The 20,556-nt window shown below is 32.4% G+C and overlaps 1 protein-coding gene across 1 annotated transcript in view; it reads right to left on the bottom strand.

Annotated features, from left to right (window-relative positions):
* The window catches only part of LOC129972503 (exostosin-1-like), a 335,773-nt gene that overhangs the window by 276,500 nt on the left and 38,717 nt on the right, over nt 1-20,556 (bottom strand). The window lies entirely within an intron of this gene.

Below are 20,556 nucleotides of genomic sequence, written 5' to 3'. Positions count from 1 at the left end.
ATGTAGGATGCGGTAAAACATCCCAATCAAACTGTAAGAGCTTCTCTCTTACGACTAATGCAATTTGTGGTCTTGCGTTGTCATGATGAAAAACAAAGCCTCGTCAGTTCATTAATTCTGACCAGTTTTGTCTTGTGGTCTTGTTACTCGGCTGCGAACCACAAGGTCCCAGGTTCTATCCTCGCTCATCACAATCCGCTACAATCCAATTGATGACAGTATTTCATAGAATTTATTATTTCACCTTGAGGAAAGAACTCGTAGAAAATTATGCCTTTCCAATACCACCAAATGGACAAAAAAAAACTTTTGGGGGATGAAATCCCGGCTTTGCGACATTTGAAGGTCTGGCACGACTGAAACCGATAACAAAGAGGGCTAATAGATAAGCCTACATGTTTGCATAAGCAGAACCAGATAAGGCCACTAATATAGCGATGACAAAGAAACTTTGGGGGCACCCTAATAGTACAAATCTAAAATATCAGAAATCATTGGATGAGTATGATTTAGAAGTGTTTTTTTTAATTATTATTTTTATTTTTATTCGCTACACAGACTTGCTTAGAAATAACAAAGAAAACTACTGATAAAGAGAAGCGCGGGTTGAAAGGGGGCAGCAGAAATTTAAAGCTTGTAAATTTACATCCTACACAAAAACAGAAAATTACCAAACTTTACGAAATAAAGAAGAAAAAACAAACTTTTAAAATAATAAAAAAAATCTTGAAAGTTTTTTTCCTAACTACACATCGCAGAAGACAAACTCAAACTTCTCATGATATTAAGCGATTAAGTTAACCTTCCGCAAATATTCCTAGTTCCAACAAGAGACCAATAAAGAATGTGGTTCAAATAAGAAAAGAAGAAGTAAAAAGAGGGGAAAAAAAAAAGACAAAAGTTTGAGCGTTGAAAACTTCCATTGTGATTTTCTTTTCTTCATTTACACAGATGTGCTTCAAGGTCGAAAGCAAAGTAGAATAGTCGATTAGTGCCCTACTCCAAGTCTCAAGAGGTTAGGAGAGCAGTAATTAAAACGGAATCCACAAAAACACTTTGGAGCAATAAAAAAAAAGATATTCTATTCTATTGTAAACTCTCATTAGGGAAAAAAGTTGGATCAAGTTCGCCAAGAGAGAGAAATGAAAGTGTGCCTTTTATTTTTAAAACTTTTTTTCTAGCAATTTCAAGTAAAGTACTTAAAATTATCTAGTATTTATTCAAAACAGAATGACTCTTTACAATAGCTTAATTTCGTTTAATGAGATCAATTCTTCGTCTTTCATTAGTTGCAATATCTAATACAAAATGAATTAAAATACAGTTGGTACATAATTATTTTTCAAGCAATAAATCGCCAATTGTGCAATTCAAAAAATTTCAATTACAACCCTATAAAACTAAAAATGAATGTTAAAAGAAACGTCGAAAACTACTCGGAACAGTATCTGATTGGCAAGCATTTTATCAGTTGGCGAGCATTTTGCGAGCTTGGCAATGAAGTCGTACTATAATCTTTATGCATAACCAATAACTGCGATTAATCAATGATTAAAGTTCGTTTAGATATAAAAAAAGGGGTGATACTTTGGGATTGATCTATTAATTCTGAAATGCATTCGATGAGAAAGAAAATATTTCAAATGATAACTGATTCTCCAAACTTTCACCAACTTTAAAACCACTTGATCCGTGACAAAAAAATTTAATGTTTATCAAACATATATATGTTAACTGCAACTGAGTACCGAACTTGCGATAATAGTAATGAACAGAATGTAGCCAACATTACTAATTAATAAATTTCAGACGAATCACGAGTTTATTTATGTAAGTTGAGGAAAAAATTACACATGAAAGCACGAATTGTTTTGATTTTCGTCCGTAAAATATGGGACGAAAAACTCTCAAACATCACTAAACAAACCATAATCCAATCAATGTTTAATGTATTATACATGTCACAATGCATGCATTAAAGACAATGTCTTATAAGTGCTTATATCTAAACAGACAGAGAGAGTTTGCAACCAAATACTAGTAAACAATAAATTAAATTAAGTGTGATTTTTTTTAGAAATAAAAAAAGTAAAAATTAAAAAGACTTGTTTAAAAAAAAACAGTATCCACATATTTATGTCAAGATAAATTTCTTAACTATTTTTGATTAAAAATCAACCCCTTAGTTGCCGTGCTACGTTTTATATAGATACAGAGGACCGAAATACACAAAAAAGAGTAAAAGTGAAAAAACAAATAAATTTTTAATACATAAACTTGTTTATTAGAAATTTAAAACTACGAGTATAAATTCATTTAATCGCTTAACTGTCGAGGTGTTCGTTGTACGAGAAACGAATCTACACTTATCGAACTTGGAAATTGGAATTAAACCACTGAAAGATGCCACAATTCGACACAAAAAACGCACATAATTTCAAAAACATTTTAAACCTTTTGCCTATTTTTAATTAAATCAATGTGACAAAACATTCGCAAAAGAAAATGTGTCATCCCATTAAGAAACAATAAAACAGCTAATGGAAATTAATAAAAATGATCGGAGGGTTCTCAGACTCAGTATATATAACTCTCCTGCCTCATGTAATGCTGAACATAGTTTAAAAATAACCCCGCCAGATGGAAATCCCTTCTGCTTTAGCGTCTAGAAGACAGGATTTTTTTTTTTTTTAATGTGTGCAAATGAAGCGAAATGTGAATAAAAATTAATTATGAGGGCATAAACTTCACATTTTGTTAACATTTTTTTATGCTGGATTCTAGCAAAGATCAATGAGCGGACATATGCAATTCTTCTTATTTTATATTACGCTGATTCATTATATTCTCACTTCATGGGGACAGCTAGAAAATATTTTTATTACTTTCTTTCAGCAATTTTTATTGTCTTTAGATTACTATTTATTTCAATCAGACTTTAATTATTATTTTTAATGCGAGTGTTCTTGAACGTTATGTATAGAGAAGATTCCATTGCAAGGAAACAAAGGTCGGTGAAAAAGAGAATTGCAGGTCGGATGGTGAGACAAAGCCAAGAAAATAAAATTGCCCATAACTAACCAAGATAAATGTTACATTGGTTCTTTATGGGCAAATTTTACATTTTATTCTTTTGGACTGCTGCAAAAGTTAATAAGCTGCCGATTCGTAATATTTTAATTTCTATTAGTGCTTGTTGCTAATATTTTGTTTCAGTCTCATTTTTATTTTATATTTTAGTATTGCATTTTTTTTTTTTGTTGTTGTTGTTGTTGTTGTTCTCCCTATTGGTGGTGGATCAGTAATTTTTCAAACCGAATTTATTGATCAGTTCTGATTGAAGTGTGCAGGAACCTTATAATTATAGAAGATGCCACTGCAAGGAAACAAGCAATGCCATTATATATTTATACCTATAGTGTGCTACAAATAATAATTGTTTTTCCCTTTAAGTATACGATTTTCTATCACAACTTCCGTTAATTAATCTACGAAATTTACAACCGATGTTGTTAACAGGATACCAGACCGTCTAGGCGAGCCCATATACTATACAAACTGTCCCTAAACAATCCTATATAAGATCATAAATCCACAGTTTGTAAAAAAGCTGCAACCAACACAACCTTGAAGAAAGAAGCAGACAAGACTTTCCGAGTTCAATGCGCCTTATTATTAGAAGGAAAGGAAATCATAAAATAACTTCTAATTGCGCATCAAAGATATTTACTGCTCCAAGTCGTCTCATTATATCCAAACACAATGAGCACTCGCGTCATGGGAAATGAGAGCACAATGGCTATTAGGAAACAGTTGATTGCACATGGTGATTAATTAAATGAGTAAAGCATTCCGAAAATTGTCTGAACAATACAAATTCCTCATGCTTCAATTATGAATTGACTATGATAAAGAGGTAGATTTCTATTATATGCAAATATAACACGAAAAAAAAAAGAATTATTGTCCATGAATTCTTAAAGTTGAAACGAATATTTCTTAATTCAAAAGGTGTTTTTTTTTTTTTTTAATTTTCCTACTAAAGAAGATTTTTTCGCCAACCTATAATTTGAATTTTTTTTTAAAGAAAATAGAGAATAATAAATAATAAATATAAATTTGTAGAGTTACGAGACTCTTTATAACTTCCTTATTAGGTAGATGAAAATATAGACAAATTTCAGGAACAGGAATTATTTAATTATTCTCTTAGTTCAATATTTCACAAGACGAAATAAACACGGAAATACACTCTTAGAATACTTTCTTATACAATCTAATAATGACCCACAAGAAGGATCATGGGAAATATATCTCGATGTTAATAAGGGAACGCCATCTGTTGTAAGAAAAGAGAAAGAAGTAGAATTGTGTAACAGCTACAAATTATTATTCTAGAAAACTTTTCCAATAAAAATGAAAATAACACCTCTACATGTGTATGCACTTTAATCTTCCATTATCCTGTTCATGTTATCTGCCAACTGCCGTTGTGTAATTTTTATAAATGAAAATAAGGACCCCAGATATATAATTTAACACTCCTACAAGTGATTTATTTGTATTTCAAAATAAAAATGGTTTTGGCATGGAAGTTCACAGATAATAACAGAAAAAGAGACAAAAAAAAAAAAAAAAGTCAAAACAGAATTTTGAAAACATTTCTATTCAGAAAAAAATTCTAGGCTAAAAATTATCTTCCCGTTGTAAAAATTTATTCTCAATTTTGATTTTAAAAAATTCTAAAAACATCTCCCGCTCTAATAAAAAATTATATTCTTTATTAGCATGAAAAATAAATTATATATAAAATTTGATATGGTATTTATTCAGTAAAGGGTTTTAAAAGTTTACTTTCAAGTTCAATATTATTTAAAATTAATTCAAAATTAATTCCAGCTTAGTTGGAATTACTTGCTTCTAATTGACCGATAATAAATTTTTTTAAAAAATATCTTTTGCTAAGTAATAATTAAGTTACTTAAAATGCAAAATTTAAGTTTGTCATCACTGAAAATTTTAGCAGAGTCAAGACCCTTCACAACTTTGACATCACACAAAACTCCATTCCAAAAAAGAGCTGCTCTACGTATCAGACACGAAAATCTAACCCGCTTTTGGAGCATGCGCAAATCAGTTTTGTTTCTATCAAAATAGATCAAATGATAAATAGAGGAGGACAAGTTATTTATTTATTTTACTAAGCAATAATATATTGCAAACAGTTTTGTAGATGTGTGGCCAAAAAGAAGAAGCTTTAAGAATAAAATTCAATTTGTTTCACCAGGATAGGAATAATTTGTAATGCAAGATGATCGATGAATAAGAGATGCATCTGTTTACATCGCTCGGACAAGAAATTTTTCTCTATGTGATTTTACCATGAGATTCTGATAAGGATTCCTTTGACACGTGTAGATTTTGAAAAGGGAATCTTGGGTATCTTTGAAAGGAATGTGTGGATGTTAGGGATTTTTAACCCTTCACTCTGAGGGTAAGAATTTGCAATGGTAAGCAAATTTGTAGAGCACGTGTTAAAAATATTTTTTAAAAAAAATGGGATTGGGGTCAACAAACCAGAGGACATTTTAGAACAAAGTAACATGGATAAAATGTGCGATAAAAATATGGAATTCAAACTTAATAATAAATTGCACAACTACGATAAAAATTAAGGAAAAAACTCAATTTATTTCCACCATGGGAAACATAATTTGTTCACAGGGAAGATCGATGATAAAGGGACACGTCTTTTTCACTTTGCTTCCAAAGAGCAAAGTGAACAGTCATTGAGTGATTCTACTATGAGATTTAATAGGGATTTCTTTAACATGTGTGAACTTAGAAAAGGGGAATCTTAGGTATTTTTCAAAGGAATGTATATGTGTTAGGGATTTTTTTATGAGAACGTGAGAGACTGCAATGCTAAGCCTTTTTTTAAAGCACGTGTTAAAAATATTTTTTTAAAAAATGGGAATTGGATCAGGAAATAAAGAAAACTTCAGAATAAAATAACATGATAATAATAACATTACGATAAATATTAGGAAATCAATTAATATTTAAATTAGATTAAGTAATATCATTACATAAACACTGAATGAGTCCAGGTATGGAAACCTCCCACAAAAATGTTCTTTACGTTACTCTTAATAAAGATACTTTCAACTTTTCACAACCAAACGGCTTCCCTAGCCGTTACATCGAGATGCCTCTGATCATCCGAAACCAGCAGCATTATAATTATAGAATTACTTGTACCCACTCTGAATATTAACTAGTCATACCATCAATCAATCAATTTTAAAACAGCACCTGAGAAATCAATACTTTTTCCCCCTTCCACAACTAACACGATAAGACACATTAACTAAACCACATTTTTTCCCTAACCCAAAGAACCAAAAGATAAATATACACCCTAACTCAAATACCCGAAGTCACCGCCCTCGTAGGGCGGGTACATGGAAACTGAAACATAATTAAAAACCCACTGATTAAATGCTCGAACCATTAAATAATTAATTAGCCAAGAGTAAAAGCAAATATCCTTTTCGGCATTAAATGCAATTCGTTAATTGCTTTCAAAGCAATAGCGGAAGAAATTTTTCCGAGTCACTTGCATTAGAGAAACGAGGTAGTAGTAACCCAGCATTGCGTGTTTATGGCCAGGGCTTTCCTAAGCAGACAAAAACTGTTTCGGGGTGCATCAGAACGGAAGACGCCGACCACTTTTCGAAAGTTGGGTGCAGTCAATCCAATCAAAGCGGTTCTTCCCCTTAGGGATAGCTACTAGGGAAGTCAGGCACTCTGCAAACCTCTTTACATTCAGCTTCAAAACGGAGTTTTTTTTTTTTTTTTTTTTTTTTTTTTTAATGTAATTTGTGAACTGAGAAATATTTCCACTTTAATTAAAAGGAGAGAATTCTGCACAAAATTTGAAATATGAGGAAGTGGCGTGTAGTTTGTGAATGTAATGAGTGCTGTTTATTTGAAAATGTATTTAAATTATCGCGGCGGTAAGCGAAAATGCTTAACAGGGGCGTAGCGATGTAAGGGATATGGGATTGTAACCCCCCTCCATAATAACCTTTACTGTTTCTACTGCTTCAAATGAAATTACTTTTTCTTCTCTTCGATTATTATTCGATAATATGAACAATAGCACTAACAATATGATCAAATCAGTGCAATTGCTATGTTACATATATAAACATGTTTTAGAAGATGCTTGGCCGAGAAGAAAAGACTTTTAAAATTTTAATTTTGATTTATTTCAATCCGGGAGACACAATTTGTACACGAAACAAACTATCAGAAAAGACGCGTCAGTCTACATCGCGATACAAGAGCAAATGAGACGGAAATTTTTCCGATCCATGGTTTTACCATGAAATTTTGATAGAGATTTCTTTGACACATGTATACTTAGAAAAGGAAATCTTAGGTATCTTTAAGAAAATGTTGCCCGCATTAGGGATTTTTATTCCTTAACCGGCAGTTTTCTAGAATGCGTGCCAAAAATAATCAAATAAAAAACGGAATTGGGTCAGGAGAGAAGGGAACATTTTAGAATAAAGTTAATATGGGCTAAACTGAGATAAAAATTAGGGAATTAGGATTTAAATTAGATTAAGAAATGTCATTATATATATAAATATATAATGCAATATTATTGCAGATACCGAAGACATTTCGCCTCTACTTAACAAGCAGGAAAGATTATCGATAATTAGTTTGTAGGTGTACTAAAATCTTTTGTATTTAAATAAAAAATTTCTTTTACATTAACTTTTATAAAAGTATTTCCAAATTTTGATATCTGTTTTTCAATATATATATATATATATATTCGAATTCCTGTATCCCACAAAAACATTCTACTTCATCTTGAAAATAAATCATGAAACTTGAAAAGAATTTTAATATGTGAATTGAAATGCGTGATCTTCCTCCTCCCCCCCCCCATGAAAAAATCTCTTGCTACTTGAATCACGCGTGTCTGAATTTCGTATTAAGTGTACTATAACTTGTTTCAAATATATAAACAGCATAAAATCTTCGCAATAAAAAGAAAATCAAAATATTTAGACTGAGATCAATTAAAGCAACATGCTTCTCTTCATTTGGTTTATCATAATGCTTTCACTTTTTAAAAAATCCGCATGAGCAAAAAAAAAAAAAAAAAAAAAAATTAAATAACACCACTAAAATGAAATACGTTCCATTATTTACTTACAGAAATGGTTTAACTTTCTCATAAAATTTTGTTTGGGGATATTTTTTAAAATAAGAATAAGTTTTAGTTATATTAACGTCCCTTTGTAAAGTAATATTAGGGCTATTTTGGGACAGACCTCGTAATTTTGAACCGCGATCAGATGACGAGTTTAGTTTTTAGTTTAGTTTAGTTATATTAACGTCCCGTTTGAAGCAACACTAGGGCTATATTTTGGGACGGACCTCGTAATTTTGAACCGCGGTCAGATGACGAGGACGACACCGGAGCTGGCACCCCCCTCTCCACACCGCACCACACCAGCGGGAGGACGTTTGGTCATGACGGATTTAACGTGCAACAGACCCCCTTACACGACGGTTCTTCGGTGGAATCGGATCTCGAACCTGAAACCCTCCGGTTCCGAAGCCGAGACCTTACCACCAGGACACCGCGGCCTCGATAATAATAATAATAAAGCGAAATGCACTATTTAATTAGGTTTACCTTCTTCATAATCTTGTCCTTTAAAAAAATTTAAATCACTCGCAATAAAATCAATAAAGTGAAATTATTCATTTAGTTAGATTACAAAGGCTTTGGTGCAAGATTTTTTTTCCCTCCCATATATGTCGAAATGAGAACAGAAAAGTGCTTCAATACTTTGTTACAGGAAAGTTTTACATTCTATAAAAGTTAAAGAAGAAAAAGTAAATTTTTAAATGAGAACAATGAAGCGAATCGCATTACTTTATTAGACTCAGAGCAAAGTTATTAATTTTTTCATAAAACTATTGTGAAAAAAAATTCAAGGCAGATCGTAATGAGATCAACGAAGCAAAACACATTCATTTATTTGGTTTACAACAGTGCTTTTACTTTTTCTTACAATCTAATCAAGGTGATTTTTTTTAAAAAATGAAATCAATGATGCGGGAAGGATTTCTTTGATTTGTACGAATGCTTTTATCTTTTCATAAAATCTGAGTTGGAAAAAAAAAATCTAACATTAAATCAAAGTAAATTCAATGATAAGAAGAAAGATAATTCTTTTTAAGTGAAAATAATAATAAATATATATTTAAAAATTTATAACTATTGATAAGAAGAAATATTAGGCTGCACATTTATAACAAATTAATAAAGCAAACGCTAAAGTGAGATTTAGCAAGTATTTTTAAATATGCATTTAGAACATCTTACCAGGAATACAAGAAAGTTAGATAAATGAAGATTTCCATTCACCTTACCTATAAAGAAAAAAAAAATTAAGTTCTTAGAAACACATGCACATTCAAATATAACATTCATGCTGTAATAAAAAAAAGAAGGTTATAATATTTTCAAAATTATGCATACAAAATTATCAACCAAACCAAAGCACTATTCTAACAATAAAAAAAACACCACTGGTCCGATTTTGCCAATTTTTATTTCATATGAAAACCTGTGGTCTCTATGTATGTCATCAATGGTGCTTCACTATCCTTCATTTCCGAGAAAACCCTCAAAAACATAAATTCCCTTTATAGTCGCTGGGGGAGGGGGGGAGGCAAAGAATCTCTCAGGAACAACTACTGCAATAATTTCAGGTTTTTTTTTTTTTTTTTTTTTTTTTTACACCATACGGATTTTTATGGCCTTTGCAAACATCATCAATGTTTACCACCATCACCACCCCTTTTACTTCAGTTTCGAGAATTATCTCAAAATAGAATTCTAGCAGAGCTCCCAATTTCAATAACTAGTACGATTTTAATAAGTGCGATTACAATAAATCTATGCACATATATTTTCGACATTTTGCAAATACATTTAACATATCAGCAATACTGTATATTTATTGTGTAGCTATAATTTAAAATAAATATTCCTTTTCACATGTTAAATTTCTTTTATTGTGTCTTCTTTTGATATAGTTTATCAAGGTTAGTTGTTTTATCTAAATTAATATTATTAATAAAGACAGCGAAGAGCTGGTCACTGAAGACTGCACGTCAATGAATAATTTATCAACAGTCTTGTAAAGTGTTTTCCAGTTTCAATAATTTTAATGAGAATAAATAATATTCACGCATTGCATTTAGGATACTAATACTTAAAAATATTATACATTAATAAAAATATTAAACATTAGAAGAAAAATATTAAAAATATTAAGAAAGAATTCTAATTGTATTTATATTAATAGAGGTTCAACTGCTTTATCGCACTGTTTTAAAAGCCTCACATTTTTTTCTCTCACCAACAAAAATGTTTTTAATCAGTTTATTAACACACTTATAAAGCTTACTTTTAAAAAGATTGATTTTATTATTTTTAACTTATCTAATAATTCACCACCATGATTTTTATGGATGCTTGTAATCAATTTACCCTCAAATTCGTCACCAGATGGCGCATCTCAATATAATCAAAATTAAATTTAATTGATTAACTGAAAAGCACAGGATTGGTCGCAAATACATAGATGTGCAAAATATTGCAGCTTCAGCTTATCAAGAAGTGAATGAAAAATCGTCCATAAAATTCCATTTTTCCAAACACAAAATGAAACTTTTAAAAAGCTGAATTCCGATTGACCATAATCACCATTATAATATATATCCTAAACTGTATCTAAATGGTCAAATAATAAATGCAAAGGATATTAAAACCCTCAGAGTTAGAAAGACAGAAATATAACGAGCTTCCATTTGGCAGAACATACATTCATCCCATAAAGTAGAATTATTTTTTTAATTATCTTTGTTCTGAACAATAAATGATACAATGAATATTTTATCAAGCCAGTTCTTGACTCCTAAAACTACAAGAACTATCATCATCAGTCACTTTCACACCAAAGCGCATCTCTGAAAAATAAAAAACAATAAGGCAGACTTATTCCACCGTTAAATCATCACACCAGCTCCCAAGACTCAAGTTTCAAAATGCAGCCAATTTGGCGATTAAGCAGTGCACGTACCACAAATTCGCAGCCAAGGAAGTGCAAATAAAAACACCTATTTCAAATCCCTTCTGTCACTTTTCATTCAGTGATATTCTCGCACTCACGGGCAACGTAATTTATTAGTGAGCGCGCCTTCTAACAGCTGAAGGGTTGAGGTTCGGCGAGGAAAATAGCCAACAATAGCTCTTGCCCTCCTTAAATGAAAGCCCTAATTTTCCCAGCAGCCTGCACCACATTTGGCTACGTTCCATAAAATTCCTCGTGGACATCCAGGGGCGGGCTGCGATTTTACAGAATTAAGGAGCCTCAAGCCCTAATGTAATTTAAGGTAAATGGCAAAGGGAAAGAGGAAGATTCTTTTAAGAATTCTGGTGCCGGGGCGGAGAGTACCGAGGTGCGAAAACAAGGGCTGAGGAAAAGAGGTTTTGATAAAAGTGTTACTGAAGAGAGGGTTATTTACAGCAGGAAAATGCCTTAACATAAAAATAATTTAATTTAACGTGTCAAAGGAAGGAACATAACATTGGTGAAAGAATGCAAGAGAAAGTGAGTGTTCGTAATTTCGTCGGCGGCCTGTGTTATCAAAAGAAAATGAAGTTAAAGGATAATAAGAGCAATCAACGACTCAAAATTAAGTTCATTAAATAAATTTTAAATTTATTAATAGAGTGGTACCCAGTCATTTATTTTTTCACCCCAATAATTTTGTTAATCCTAACTAACAAAGAACGAGGGTATTCTGGGGCATCTTCGGATTGCCTACAGTTTGAAAATGCCGATGCTTTTTTCTTATAAACACTTTAAACGAATAGAACATACTCTTAATTTAAATTCAAAACATCCTTTCAACACTGATTTATTCTTAAAATTCAAAAGACTTTAAAGATTAAAGTCTAAGACTTCTTAGACTTTAATTAAGTGTGTGTGTGTGTGTGTGTGTGTGTACGTGCGTGCGTCAAAAGGTCTCAAATGAATAAAGAAGGACTAAAGAAATACGGCACATCATATGAGAAAATTGATGAGGAAATAGAAATACGGCACATCATATGAGAAAATTGACAAATCTTTTAAATTCTGAAATCTAAGAAGCACGCGCTAGATTTTATTACGCATGGAACGATCGCTTTCACTAATAGGTAAAGTTAATAATTCTTGATTTGAGAGCTGTATTCCAGCAACGACTTTACCCAATAAACGTTATTATTATCATTAAAAATTATTCATCCGCCAGAACGATGCCAACCTGATACAGTTCGCAGATAAACAACACTCTCTTCGCGAAAATAAAAATTAATAAAATAAAATTAATAACCAAAACAATCTGAAATAGTACAAAATAGATGTCTTGATGACTAACGGATGCAATTAATCCACTGAACTGCAATTTTTAAGTCAGCACCGCTCAGGCAGACAATTTCATTTTCTTAGTTTTATTAACATTAATTGATAGAAACCTACGACATATTTTTTTTAATATTTATAAATAAAATTCTTCGTAAAAAGCATCAATTTTCAATTTCTAACGAGTGCAGCTCGTCATTGTCAGGGCGCTCAAGAAAGTCCATGAGTTGGGCTCATTTCAATACAAAGGGTTAAATGTCTATTGGTCAATGACGATACCATGTCTTCTTTAATGTAGAATTCTCATGATCTTCACGATTCCAATCAAGGAACATTTTCACACAAAATCGATGAATTTTCTAACACTGGGCTGTGGTACTATGAAATGTTTTCGTCGCAGAACATTTCGTTGCGGAATGGCATAGATTATCTTTGTCCAAAAGACGAAACGATTGTGAGAACAATAGCAGAATATGTGGTGATAATCACAAAACTTCCATATCCTTAGACATTATGATTAAAAACCGTCATATGTATTTGATGCAAGTTGATTCTTCCTCAGTTTAAATATCGCACTATTGAGGTTGTATAGAAGATTGGAACAGAAAGAATTGCCAACTCCTTGCGTAAATTAATATTATTTGACTACAGCTCAAAATTACTCTAACTGTCTCCGTATCAATTCGAACTGTATGTGTCACCAAATCACGATATTTTCTTACAAGGTCGATAAGCTTCTAATACTGGTCTTTGGTGAAATGAAGGGATTTTGTCATAAGACAGTCTGTTACGTAGTGATCTGAAGTATTTTTTATGTTACAGCCTTAACAATAGTTAGAACAAACACAGAACCTACAGAGACAGCCAAAAGAGTCCATGTTCTGTGTCACAGCGATTAGATCGTATGGATTTTACGCATATTAAATCTTCTTTGGTTGAAATATTATCTAGGTGATGCCATATTAACACTTGGAAAAGTAGTAGCATCACCTCCTATGACTAAATCAAAGTATTTTTGAGAGTGAATGTCTTAATAGCAAATGTAAGATTTAATTAATGTTGATAACGTGCATCCTTCCATGAAAAATATTCATAACGTTCATAATACTTGAGAAGTATATCTTTCTTTTATTTCAGATCAATAGCATCTAACGCTTAATTTTAATGAATTGAAAGATTTGTGTTATGAAAGCATTCCATTACACAATGGGTCGAGTTAAGTACTTGGCTACCAATACGCCAAGTTGGCGACTCCCAATCTAGGGTTGCTCCTCTTTGTAATTGTGTGCGCCATAACCCGCCAGAAGTAGAATTGAAGACCAAATCCGATGCTATACCGTTGGTAGCGGGGCGCCTCCATGCCTCTTCTCACAGTTCAATAAACCGCCTTTTATAGAAGTGTGGCGGATTGGTATGAGCGAGGATAGAACCTGGAACCTTGTGGTTCACAGTCCAGTAACATGACCATGATACAAAAGCAATTGCTCGTGCAGCGTAGTTGTTAACTGGCTTATAAGCTATTCACTACAGAAGCATCGCATTCATCATTTTTAGCTACACAGCAATTATTGGTTTATCTTCATTGCCATTTTTAGAGTCATCATCGGCCTACAGGTCTCATTATCCTTATTCAACAATAATATAAACACAGCCCGATCTTGTTGAAGCAGAATACAAAAGACTGGCCCTTAATGACTTAGATCACATAAATGTTGAAAGTTCTGTGGCTGAAACATCATTGAAGTATAAGAGATTGACAAAGAGGAAGTACCACCACCTGTAGCATCAACGTCAATTAACCATTATTCAAAATTTACGCGATCTCATCTCCAATACAAGTAAAGTTTCGAAATGGCTTACTTATTTAATAAGTTAAATTATCTACATGAGATTCAAATGACTTAAAGAGTGGATAAGTAACACTCATATACAATATACCAATAATTATCACATTCCATACAAGAAATAATTGACATTAATTGTGATGGACAAGCTGATGCCCCCCCCCTCGAAAATAAATCCAATATAATCCAAGAATTCAAAATTTGGCACCTTATCCGCTCCTGCCAGATACCCATGCAGCCCCTGGTAACCCTTGGCTACGACACGAATGTTCGAAGTGAGGTGCAATCAGGTTTCAAAATTATGCGGCAATTACACCTGCCATCGGGGCAATATTCCGGAAAATCACGCCAGCGGCTGTTTACTCTAGACCCATAACACGATCCACTTCTTGGACAAGAATTGGCAGTTTCTATGGAAAACTGGAGGCACTCATTAACATACGAAAGCTCCTGCGGCAAACAAAGAGAGCTGAAACATTTCAAGATAAGAAAGAATTCCTAACCGATGTTTAAGGTGTGGATAGTTTTGTAGATGAATGAGTTATCTTCTTTCAATTTTAGATATTAAGTACTGCATTTGTCAAGCAAATATTTTACAATCTCGTATACAAAGTGTTGTTATAATTTTAAAAAATGTATCATTAAGATTCCTGTAGACTATGAAATCTTCTATTTTGTCGCTAAAGTTGCCAAATATCGTAGTCAAATGGTCACAAAGATGGAAACCATTGATCTGGCATCCGCTCGACATCCATCAAAAATGTACAACGAAATATAATCTATATTTGGTAGATCTAAATTAAATATCCTGTAAAACGTCGAAACATATATGCCCATACTCTCCTTTATTAATATAAAGAAAGATAAAATTGGACAAAATATTGAAAAAGTTCTATTTTTTAATACATTAATCTATACTTATAATAAAGCTCAATGTGTGTGTGTGTGTGTGTGTGTGTGTGTGTGTGTGTGTGTGTGTGTGTGTGTGTGTGTGTGTGTGTGTGTGTTGGCGCTCTACAGGCCAGGTCATTTGACATACAGCTATCAAATTTGGTACATGTATACCTTAGAGGTCGGGAATGTGCACCTGGGGTCCCTTTTTTTGAAATTTTAATTAGAATTTTAATTATTAATTACAAACTAACTTTCCCGACAAAAAAATCTTCCATTTTCCCCACCGCCAATTCAGTTTTTTTTTCTCCCAACAGTAATGAGGCTAGGGTTAACATTTTTCGGAGGATTATTTTAAACGATTCTGTTTATTTTCTTAATGTTTTATGCATTTAAAATTAAACATTGTTAATTAATCCATGTTTCAGATTCATTCTGAAGTACTTTTGAATTAAAATAACACAGAATAAAGGAAATTAAAAATGTATAATCTGCATAGCGTTACCCCAACTGGCGTAGAAAAATTCACGCATTTGCGTTATGGTAACTGGCGAAGAAAATTCACGCATGCGCATTCTTTTCTGATTGTTGCCATGACAACTAACGGATGATTTAAATTATTTTTAGGTTAGTTGCATGCTTTTGTAAGTAAATTGTATTTATGTTAGTTATATATTTTTTGTATATGCTTATAGTTTTAAGTACATCGTTTTTTAAGTAATTTTTTTAACCTGTTTTCAATGATTTAAATTATTTTTAGGTTAGTTGCATGCTTTTGTAATTAAATTGTATTTATGTTAGTTATATATTTTTTTGTGTATACTTATAGTTTTAAGTACATCGTTTTTTAAGTAGTTTTTTTAAACCTGTTTTCGACCGATTATTTTAAACGATTCATTTTATTTTCTTAGTGTTTGATGCATTTAAAATGAAACATTGTTAATGAATCGATCTGTTCATGATGAATCTGAGAAATTTTTGTTGACAAATTCTTGAGATATTACATAAATTAAGAAAGATATTCTTTAGTGACCATAAAGTTTAAACGCTCAGTGACTCTATTATCAGTAATCATATTGTTAAAAAAATGCTTTGTTTCAGTAAAAAATATTATTATATTAATTGCAGATTAATCATCTACACTTTAATTTAAAGCATAATTTCTACGAGGGGTAACAGAAAATGAGAGAGATACATACCACGCTATGACTGAAGGCCTTTATAATATTATGAGTGAATTATATGACTATCAAAATTTGAAGTTTTAAAATATTTTGCTGAAGAATCTATTAAAGTTGAAAGTGCGTGAAATATTTAATGGTACGATCGGAGTATTCCGGTTCAACCTATTTAATTAGTAAAATTTAAACGTGCATTAAGATTGGCGAACCGGCTGGTCGCCAAAGGCGGCTAGTACATTAATAAAAGTATATATTCGATTCAAGAAAGATCTTCATCACTCGCATTCTAATGGATATATCGCTAAGATTCCTGTAGACTATGGAATCTTCAATTTTATCGCCAAAGTTGCCAAATGATCATAAAATTAAGAAATCTTTCATCTGGCATCAGCTAAGAATCCATTGAAAATGTATAACAATATATTCTAAATTTGGCAGATCTATGTCAAACGTCCTGTTAAACGCCAAACCACATAGGTCCATATTCTAATTTATTAGTAGTAGATAAAGAAATTATAAATTAAAGACAAAACTGTAAAAAAATATTGAAAAAAGTTATATTTTTTAATAAACTAATAAAAGTATGAGTTTAAAGAAACTATTTTCATTAAATTATAATTTTGTTTATTTATTCAGACAATTATAATTTAAAAAATATTTGGTTAGGATTCCGAGGAGATTACAACGTGAATATACTGCAAAATCTTCAAGTTCAATTTTGTAACAATTCTTTTTTTATATTTATTTTATGTAAGTGACAGTAAAAAAGAAATAAATTTAAGGTTTCTACAAACAATCTGTCAAAAAAAAAATGCATTTCGCACAAAAGAAAACTAAATATTTTATATCCTCACAAAACAGCAAGAATCGTATTAAATTCTACGATCAAACTTAATACCGTTTCATAGTGTCATTTCCTCATAGTTTCATAGTCTCAAGTGAAAAGCAAGAGAAAGACTGTCACATACCGGGGGCGAAATTTCAGCAATATCGCATTTTTCATATCTTGAAGGGGAAAAGAAACGACCCCCTGAGAACCAAAAATAGAAGCATTGACTGACTATTCATACGAGAACACTCCGGCAAAAATTTCATATCGTGAAAGAGCATTGCTATTCATGAATTTTTGGCGAGAAACGCTTTTAGAAATAAAGCACGAGAATATTCTTTCGCCAATATTTGAAATTTCTGCAGTGTGAAAAGTACAACACTATAAATAAAGCAGAGAAAAACGGATTACTCGAATTCGTTTCATATCATTTTAAAAGATGAAGACCTGCCAACATTAAGATGACTTCATATCTAGAAATAAATGTGAAGAAATAATAAAAAAATTAAGCGTCTTTCTTTCAGTCTAATATATTTTATAAATCACTATTTGATATACTCAATTTTGTTTGGAATTAAAAAATACTTTCATGCATAACATTTTTATGTAAGGGGTGTTCAAATGAAAAGGTACGAAACGTTGTACAACGTAACCGTTAATATATTTGTCTATGTCGCTATGGGAGAACGTAGCGAAACATCTAGGGATGCGATTGGAGTCTCCGGCGTAGATTGGACCATGCGCGGGCACCCGTGAGCGCTTATAAAGCGCCGTCCAATTGATGCTACTTATTGAATTTCTCGATTACAGAAGAACCATTAACTCCGATGTGTACTGTGAGACACTCAGAAGACTACGCAGTTCCATCAAGAACAAAAGACTGGGGCTACTCACAGAGGGTGTGATTCTGCTCCATAATAACGTCCACATGTCTCCAGGGTCACAAATGCGGAACTGGCCAAGCTCAAGTGGGGGAACTCGACCCTCTTCCCTACAGCCCGGACATGTCGCCCTGCGATTTTCATGTTTTTGGTCGCCTGAAAAAACATCTGAAAGAGAAGCGCTTCAACTCGGACGGCGAATTCAAGGTCGCTGTGAAGGACTCGGTCTTGTCACGACCACAAGAATGTTGGGAACGAGGAATCCTTCGGCTCGTTAATCAATGAGATCGCTGTGCTCAGGCCTATGGTGTATACTTTGACTAAAGTCTTCATTTATACCCATAGTGTCATTTCGTACCTTTTCATTTGAACACCCTTTATACTAATTTTATATTAATTAATATGATATGCACAATCCTTTTATTATACTACACCTATATAAGTATACTTTTATTATACTTTATTGACTAGGCTTTCCTTTTTAAGCGTTTGGAAAAGAAAAAAAATATCAGTTCATTCTTTAAGTTCCTTTAGACACGTTACATAATTACTTAAATTCGATTGTTAAAAAAAATCAAAAGACTAACCAGAAATTAAATATGTGTCAAATGTGTTTTAAGTACATAGGGTATAGAGTTTTGAACAGATAGTATTGCAGTTCTGTGACTGTGTCAATAGGCTCACGTAGTCACTCTTGGAACAGAAAAACGTTGTTCACATACTATTTCACGAAGAGCAAAATCTGTTCACAAAACAAAAATAATTAAGGAATTCGAACTCTTGTATAATAAATCACAGCATGACGATGTTTTGGGAACCTTGTATTATTATTTATTACAAAAGATTACGTGTACACACGCACACACCCAAGCATAAAATAACATATTTCGTACCGTTTCAATGCACATGTGTATAAATGCAGATGCTGTTTTTATAAAATACATTTAAAAAAATTATTAAAATTAGAGAAAAATTGTATGTAAATAGAATGTTAAAAAATTATAATTAGAATGTTCATTAAAATTATGAAAAACACTTTCATAGTGAGCACTTATAACCTAAGCAGGAACTACTTCATTAAATTTGGTAATGTACATCTAACGTTTTGCTTGAGTTTTGAACGGCTTTTCATCAAGCATATCGCAATTTAATAAACAGTATGCTTGTTTATAAATATTATCATGTTAAATAAATAAATTTTCTGTTTCAGTTTAGTAACATAAATGTCCCGTTTGACAGCAACACAAGGGCTATTTTGGGACGAAATTCGTAATTTTGTACCCGATCAGATTATGAGAACGATACCCGAGTTGGCATCCTCCTCTCCAAACTTCCGAACAACACCGAGAGAACATTATATCCATGATGTCAGACTAATCATGCACTAGGACTGTATCTATGACGGATCTTTATCTGAATCGGTTCTCGACCCAGGTGGCTTAAAGCCCCGTTCCGAGACCTGTGCGCGCCTTGAGTCCGACGCATTTCCCCCCTTCCGTCGGTAACAAATTGTCGGTAAACTGTACAAACATCAAAGCACTCCAGAAAACCGCAAGAGGAGTCGAAAGGGGAACGCGTGAAGATTTCTCCAATCATAGGACCGCCGCTTTATGGTTTTCCAGGGTTCTTTGATGTCTGTTCATTTTACTGACAATTTGTTCGCGGGAAGCTCCCGACCGACGTCTACAAGCGAGGGTGTGATCCTACAAAAGGTCAGTTGGCAGATTTACAACCATATCCGTAAAGGCAACAGGTTATCAGAAACGAGGCTTAAGGTTCTATGAACGACCGACAGAGCAACGCCACAGTTGCTCTCTTCCAGAAAAGGACAAAATAAGAAGAATTCAATTATAAAAGGTACATTGTTCAAGAAATCCAAATGATAAAAAAGCCATTAGTAAATAAATAAAATAAGTGCGCAAGTACCAAGTGCAGAAACCGTATAAAAGAACACGGTAATTCCTTTTCATTTGTACAAATTTTTTTTAAGCTTTAGGACAGCATTCAAAAAGAAATTTTCCTGAACAAAAAAAGAGAAAAAACAGTCCGCATTCATTATCACTTTTCACAAAGAATTTGTACGCTACACAAAGAAACACAACAAAAAGCAATTACAACACCACGACTTCAATGCCACTGCAAAGCCAAGAACGAAAACAAAAAAGAAATTTTTCAAAAAAAAAAAAAAAAAAGGAATGTCAGAAACAATCGGTCGCTTTTCAGCTATGTGAAAAATTGATGAAGTTAGAAATCCAAGTTAATTGAATTTCATCCTGCATTTCGCTAAGAGTTTGGGGGAAAAGGAGCGAAATCGAAGATTTCATATATTAAAAAAAAAAGTGATTCAGTTCATTTCGTGCAGAATTACTTAAATTCTACACGAAATCCATACATTCTTACATTTCTTTACTAGTATTC

Source organism: Argiope bruennichi, chromosome 6 (genome assembly GCF_947563725.1).
Source record: "Argiope bruennichi chromosome 6, qqArgBrue1.1, whole genome shotgun sequence".
In the NCBI taxonomy this organism is placed as follows: domain Eukaryota; kingdom Metazoa; phylum Arthropoda; class Arachnida; order Araneae; family Araneidae; genus Argiope; species Argiope bruennichi.
This window is presented reverse-complemented; position numbering and strand designations above follow the sequence as displayed.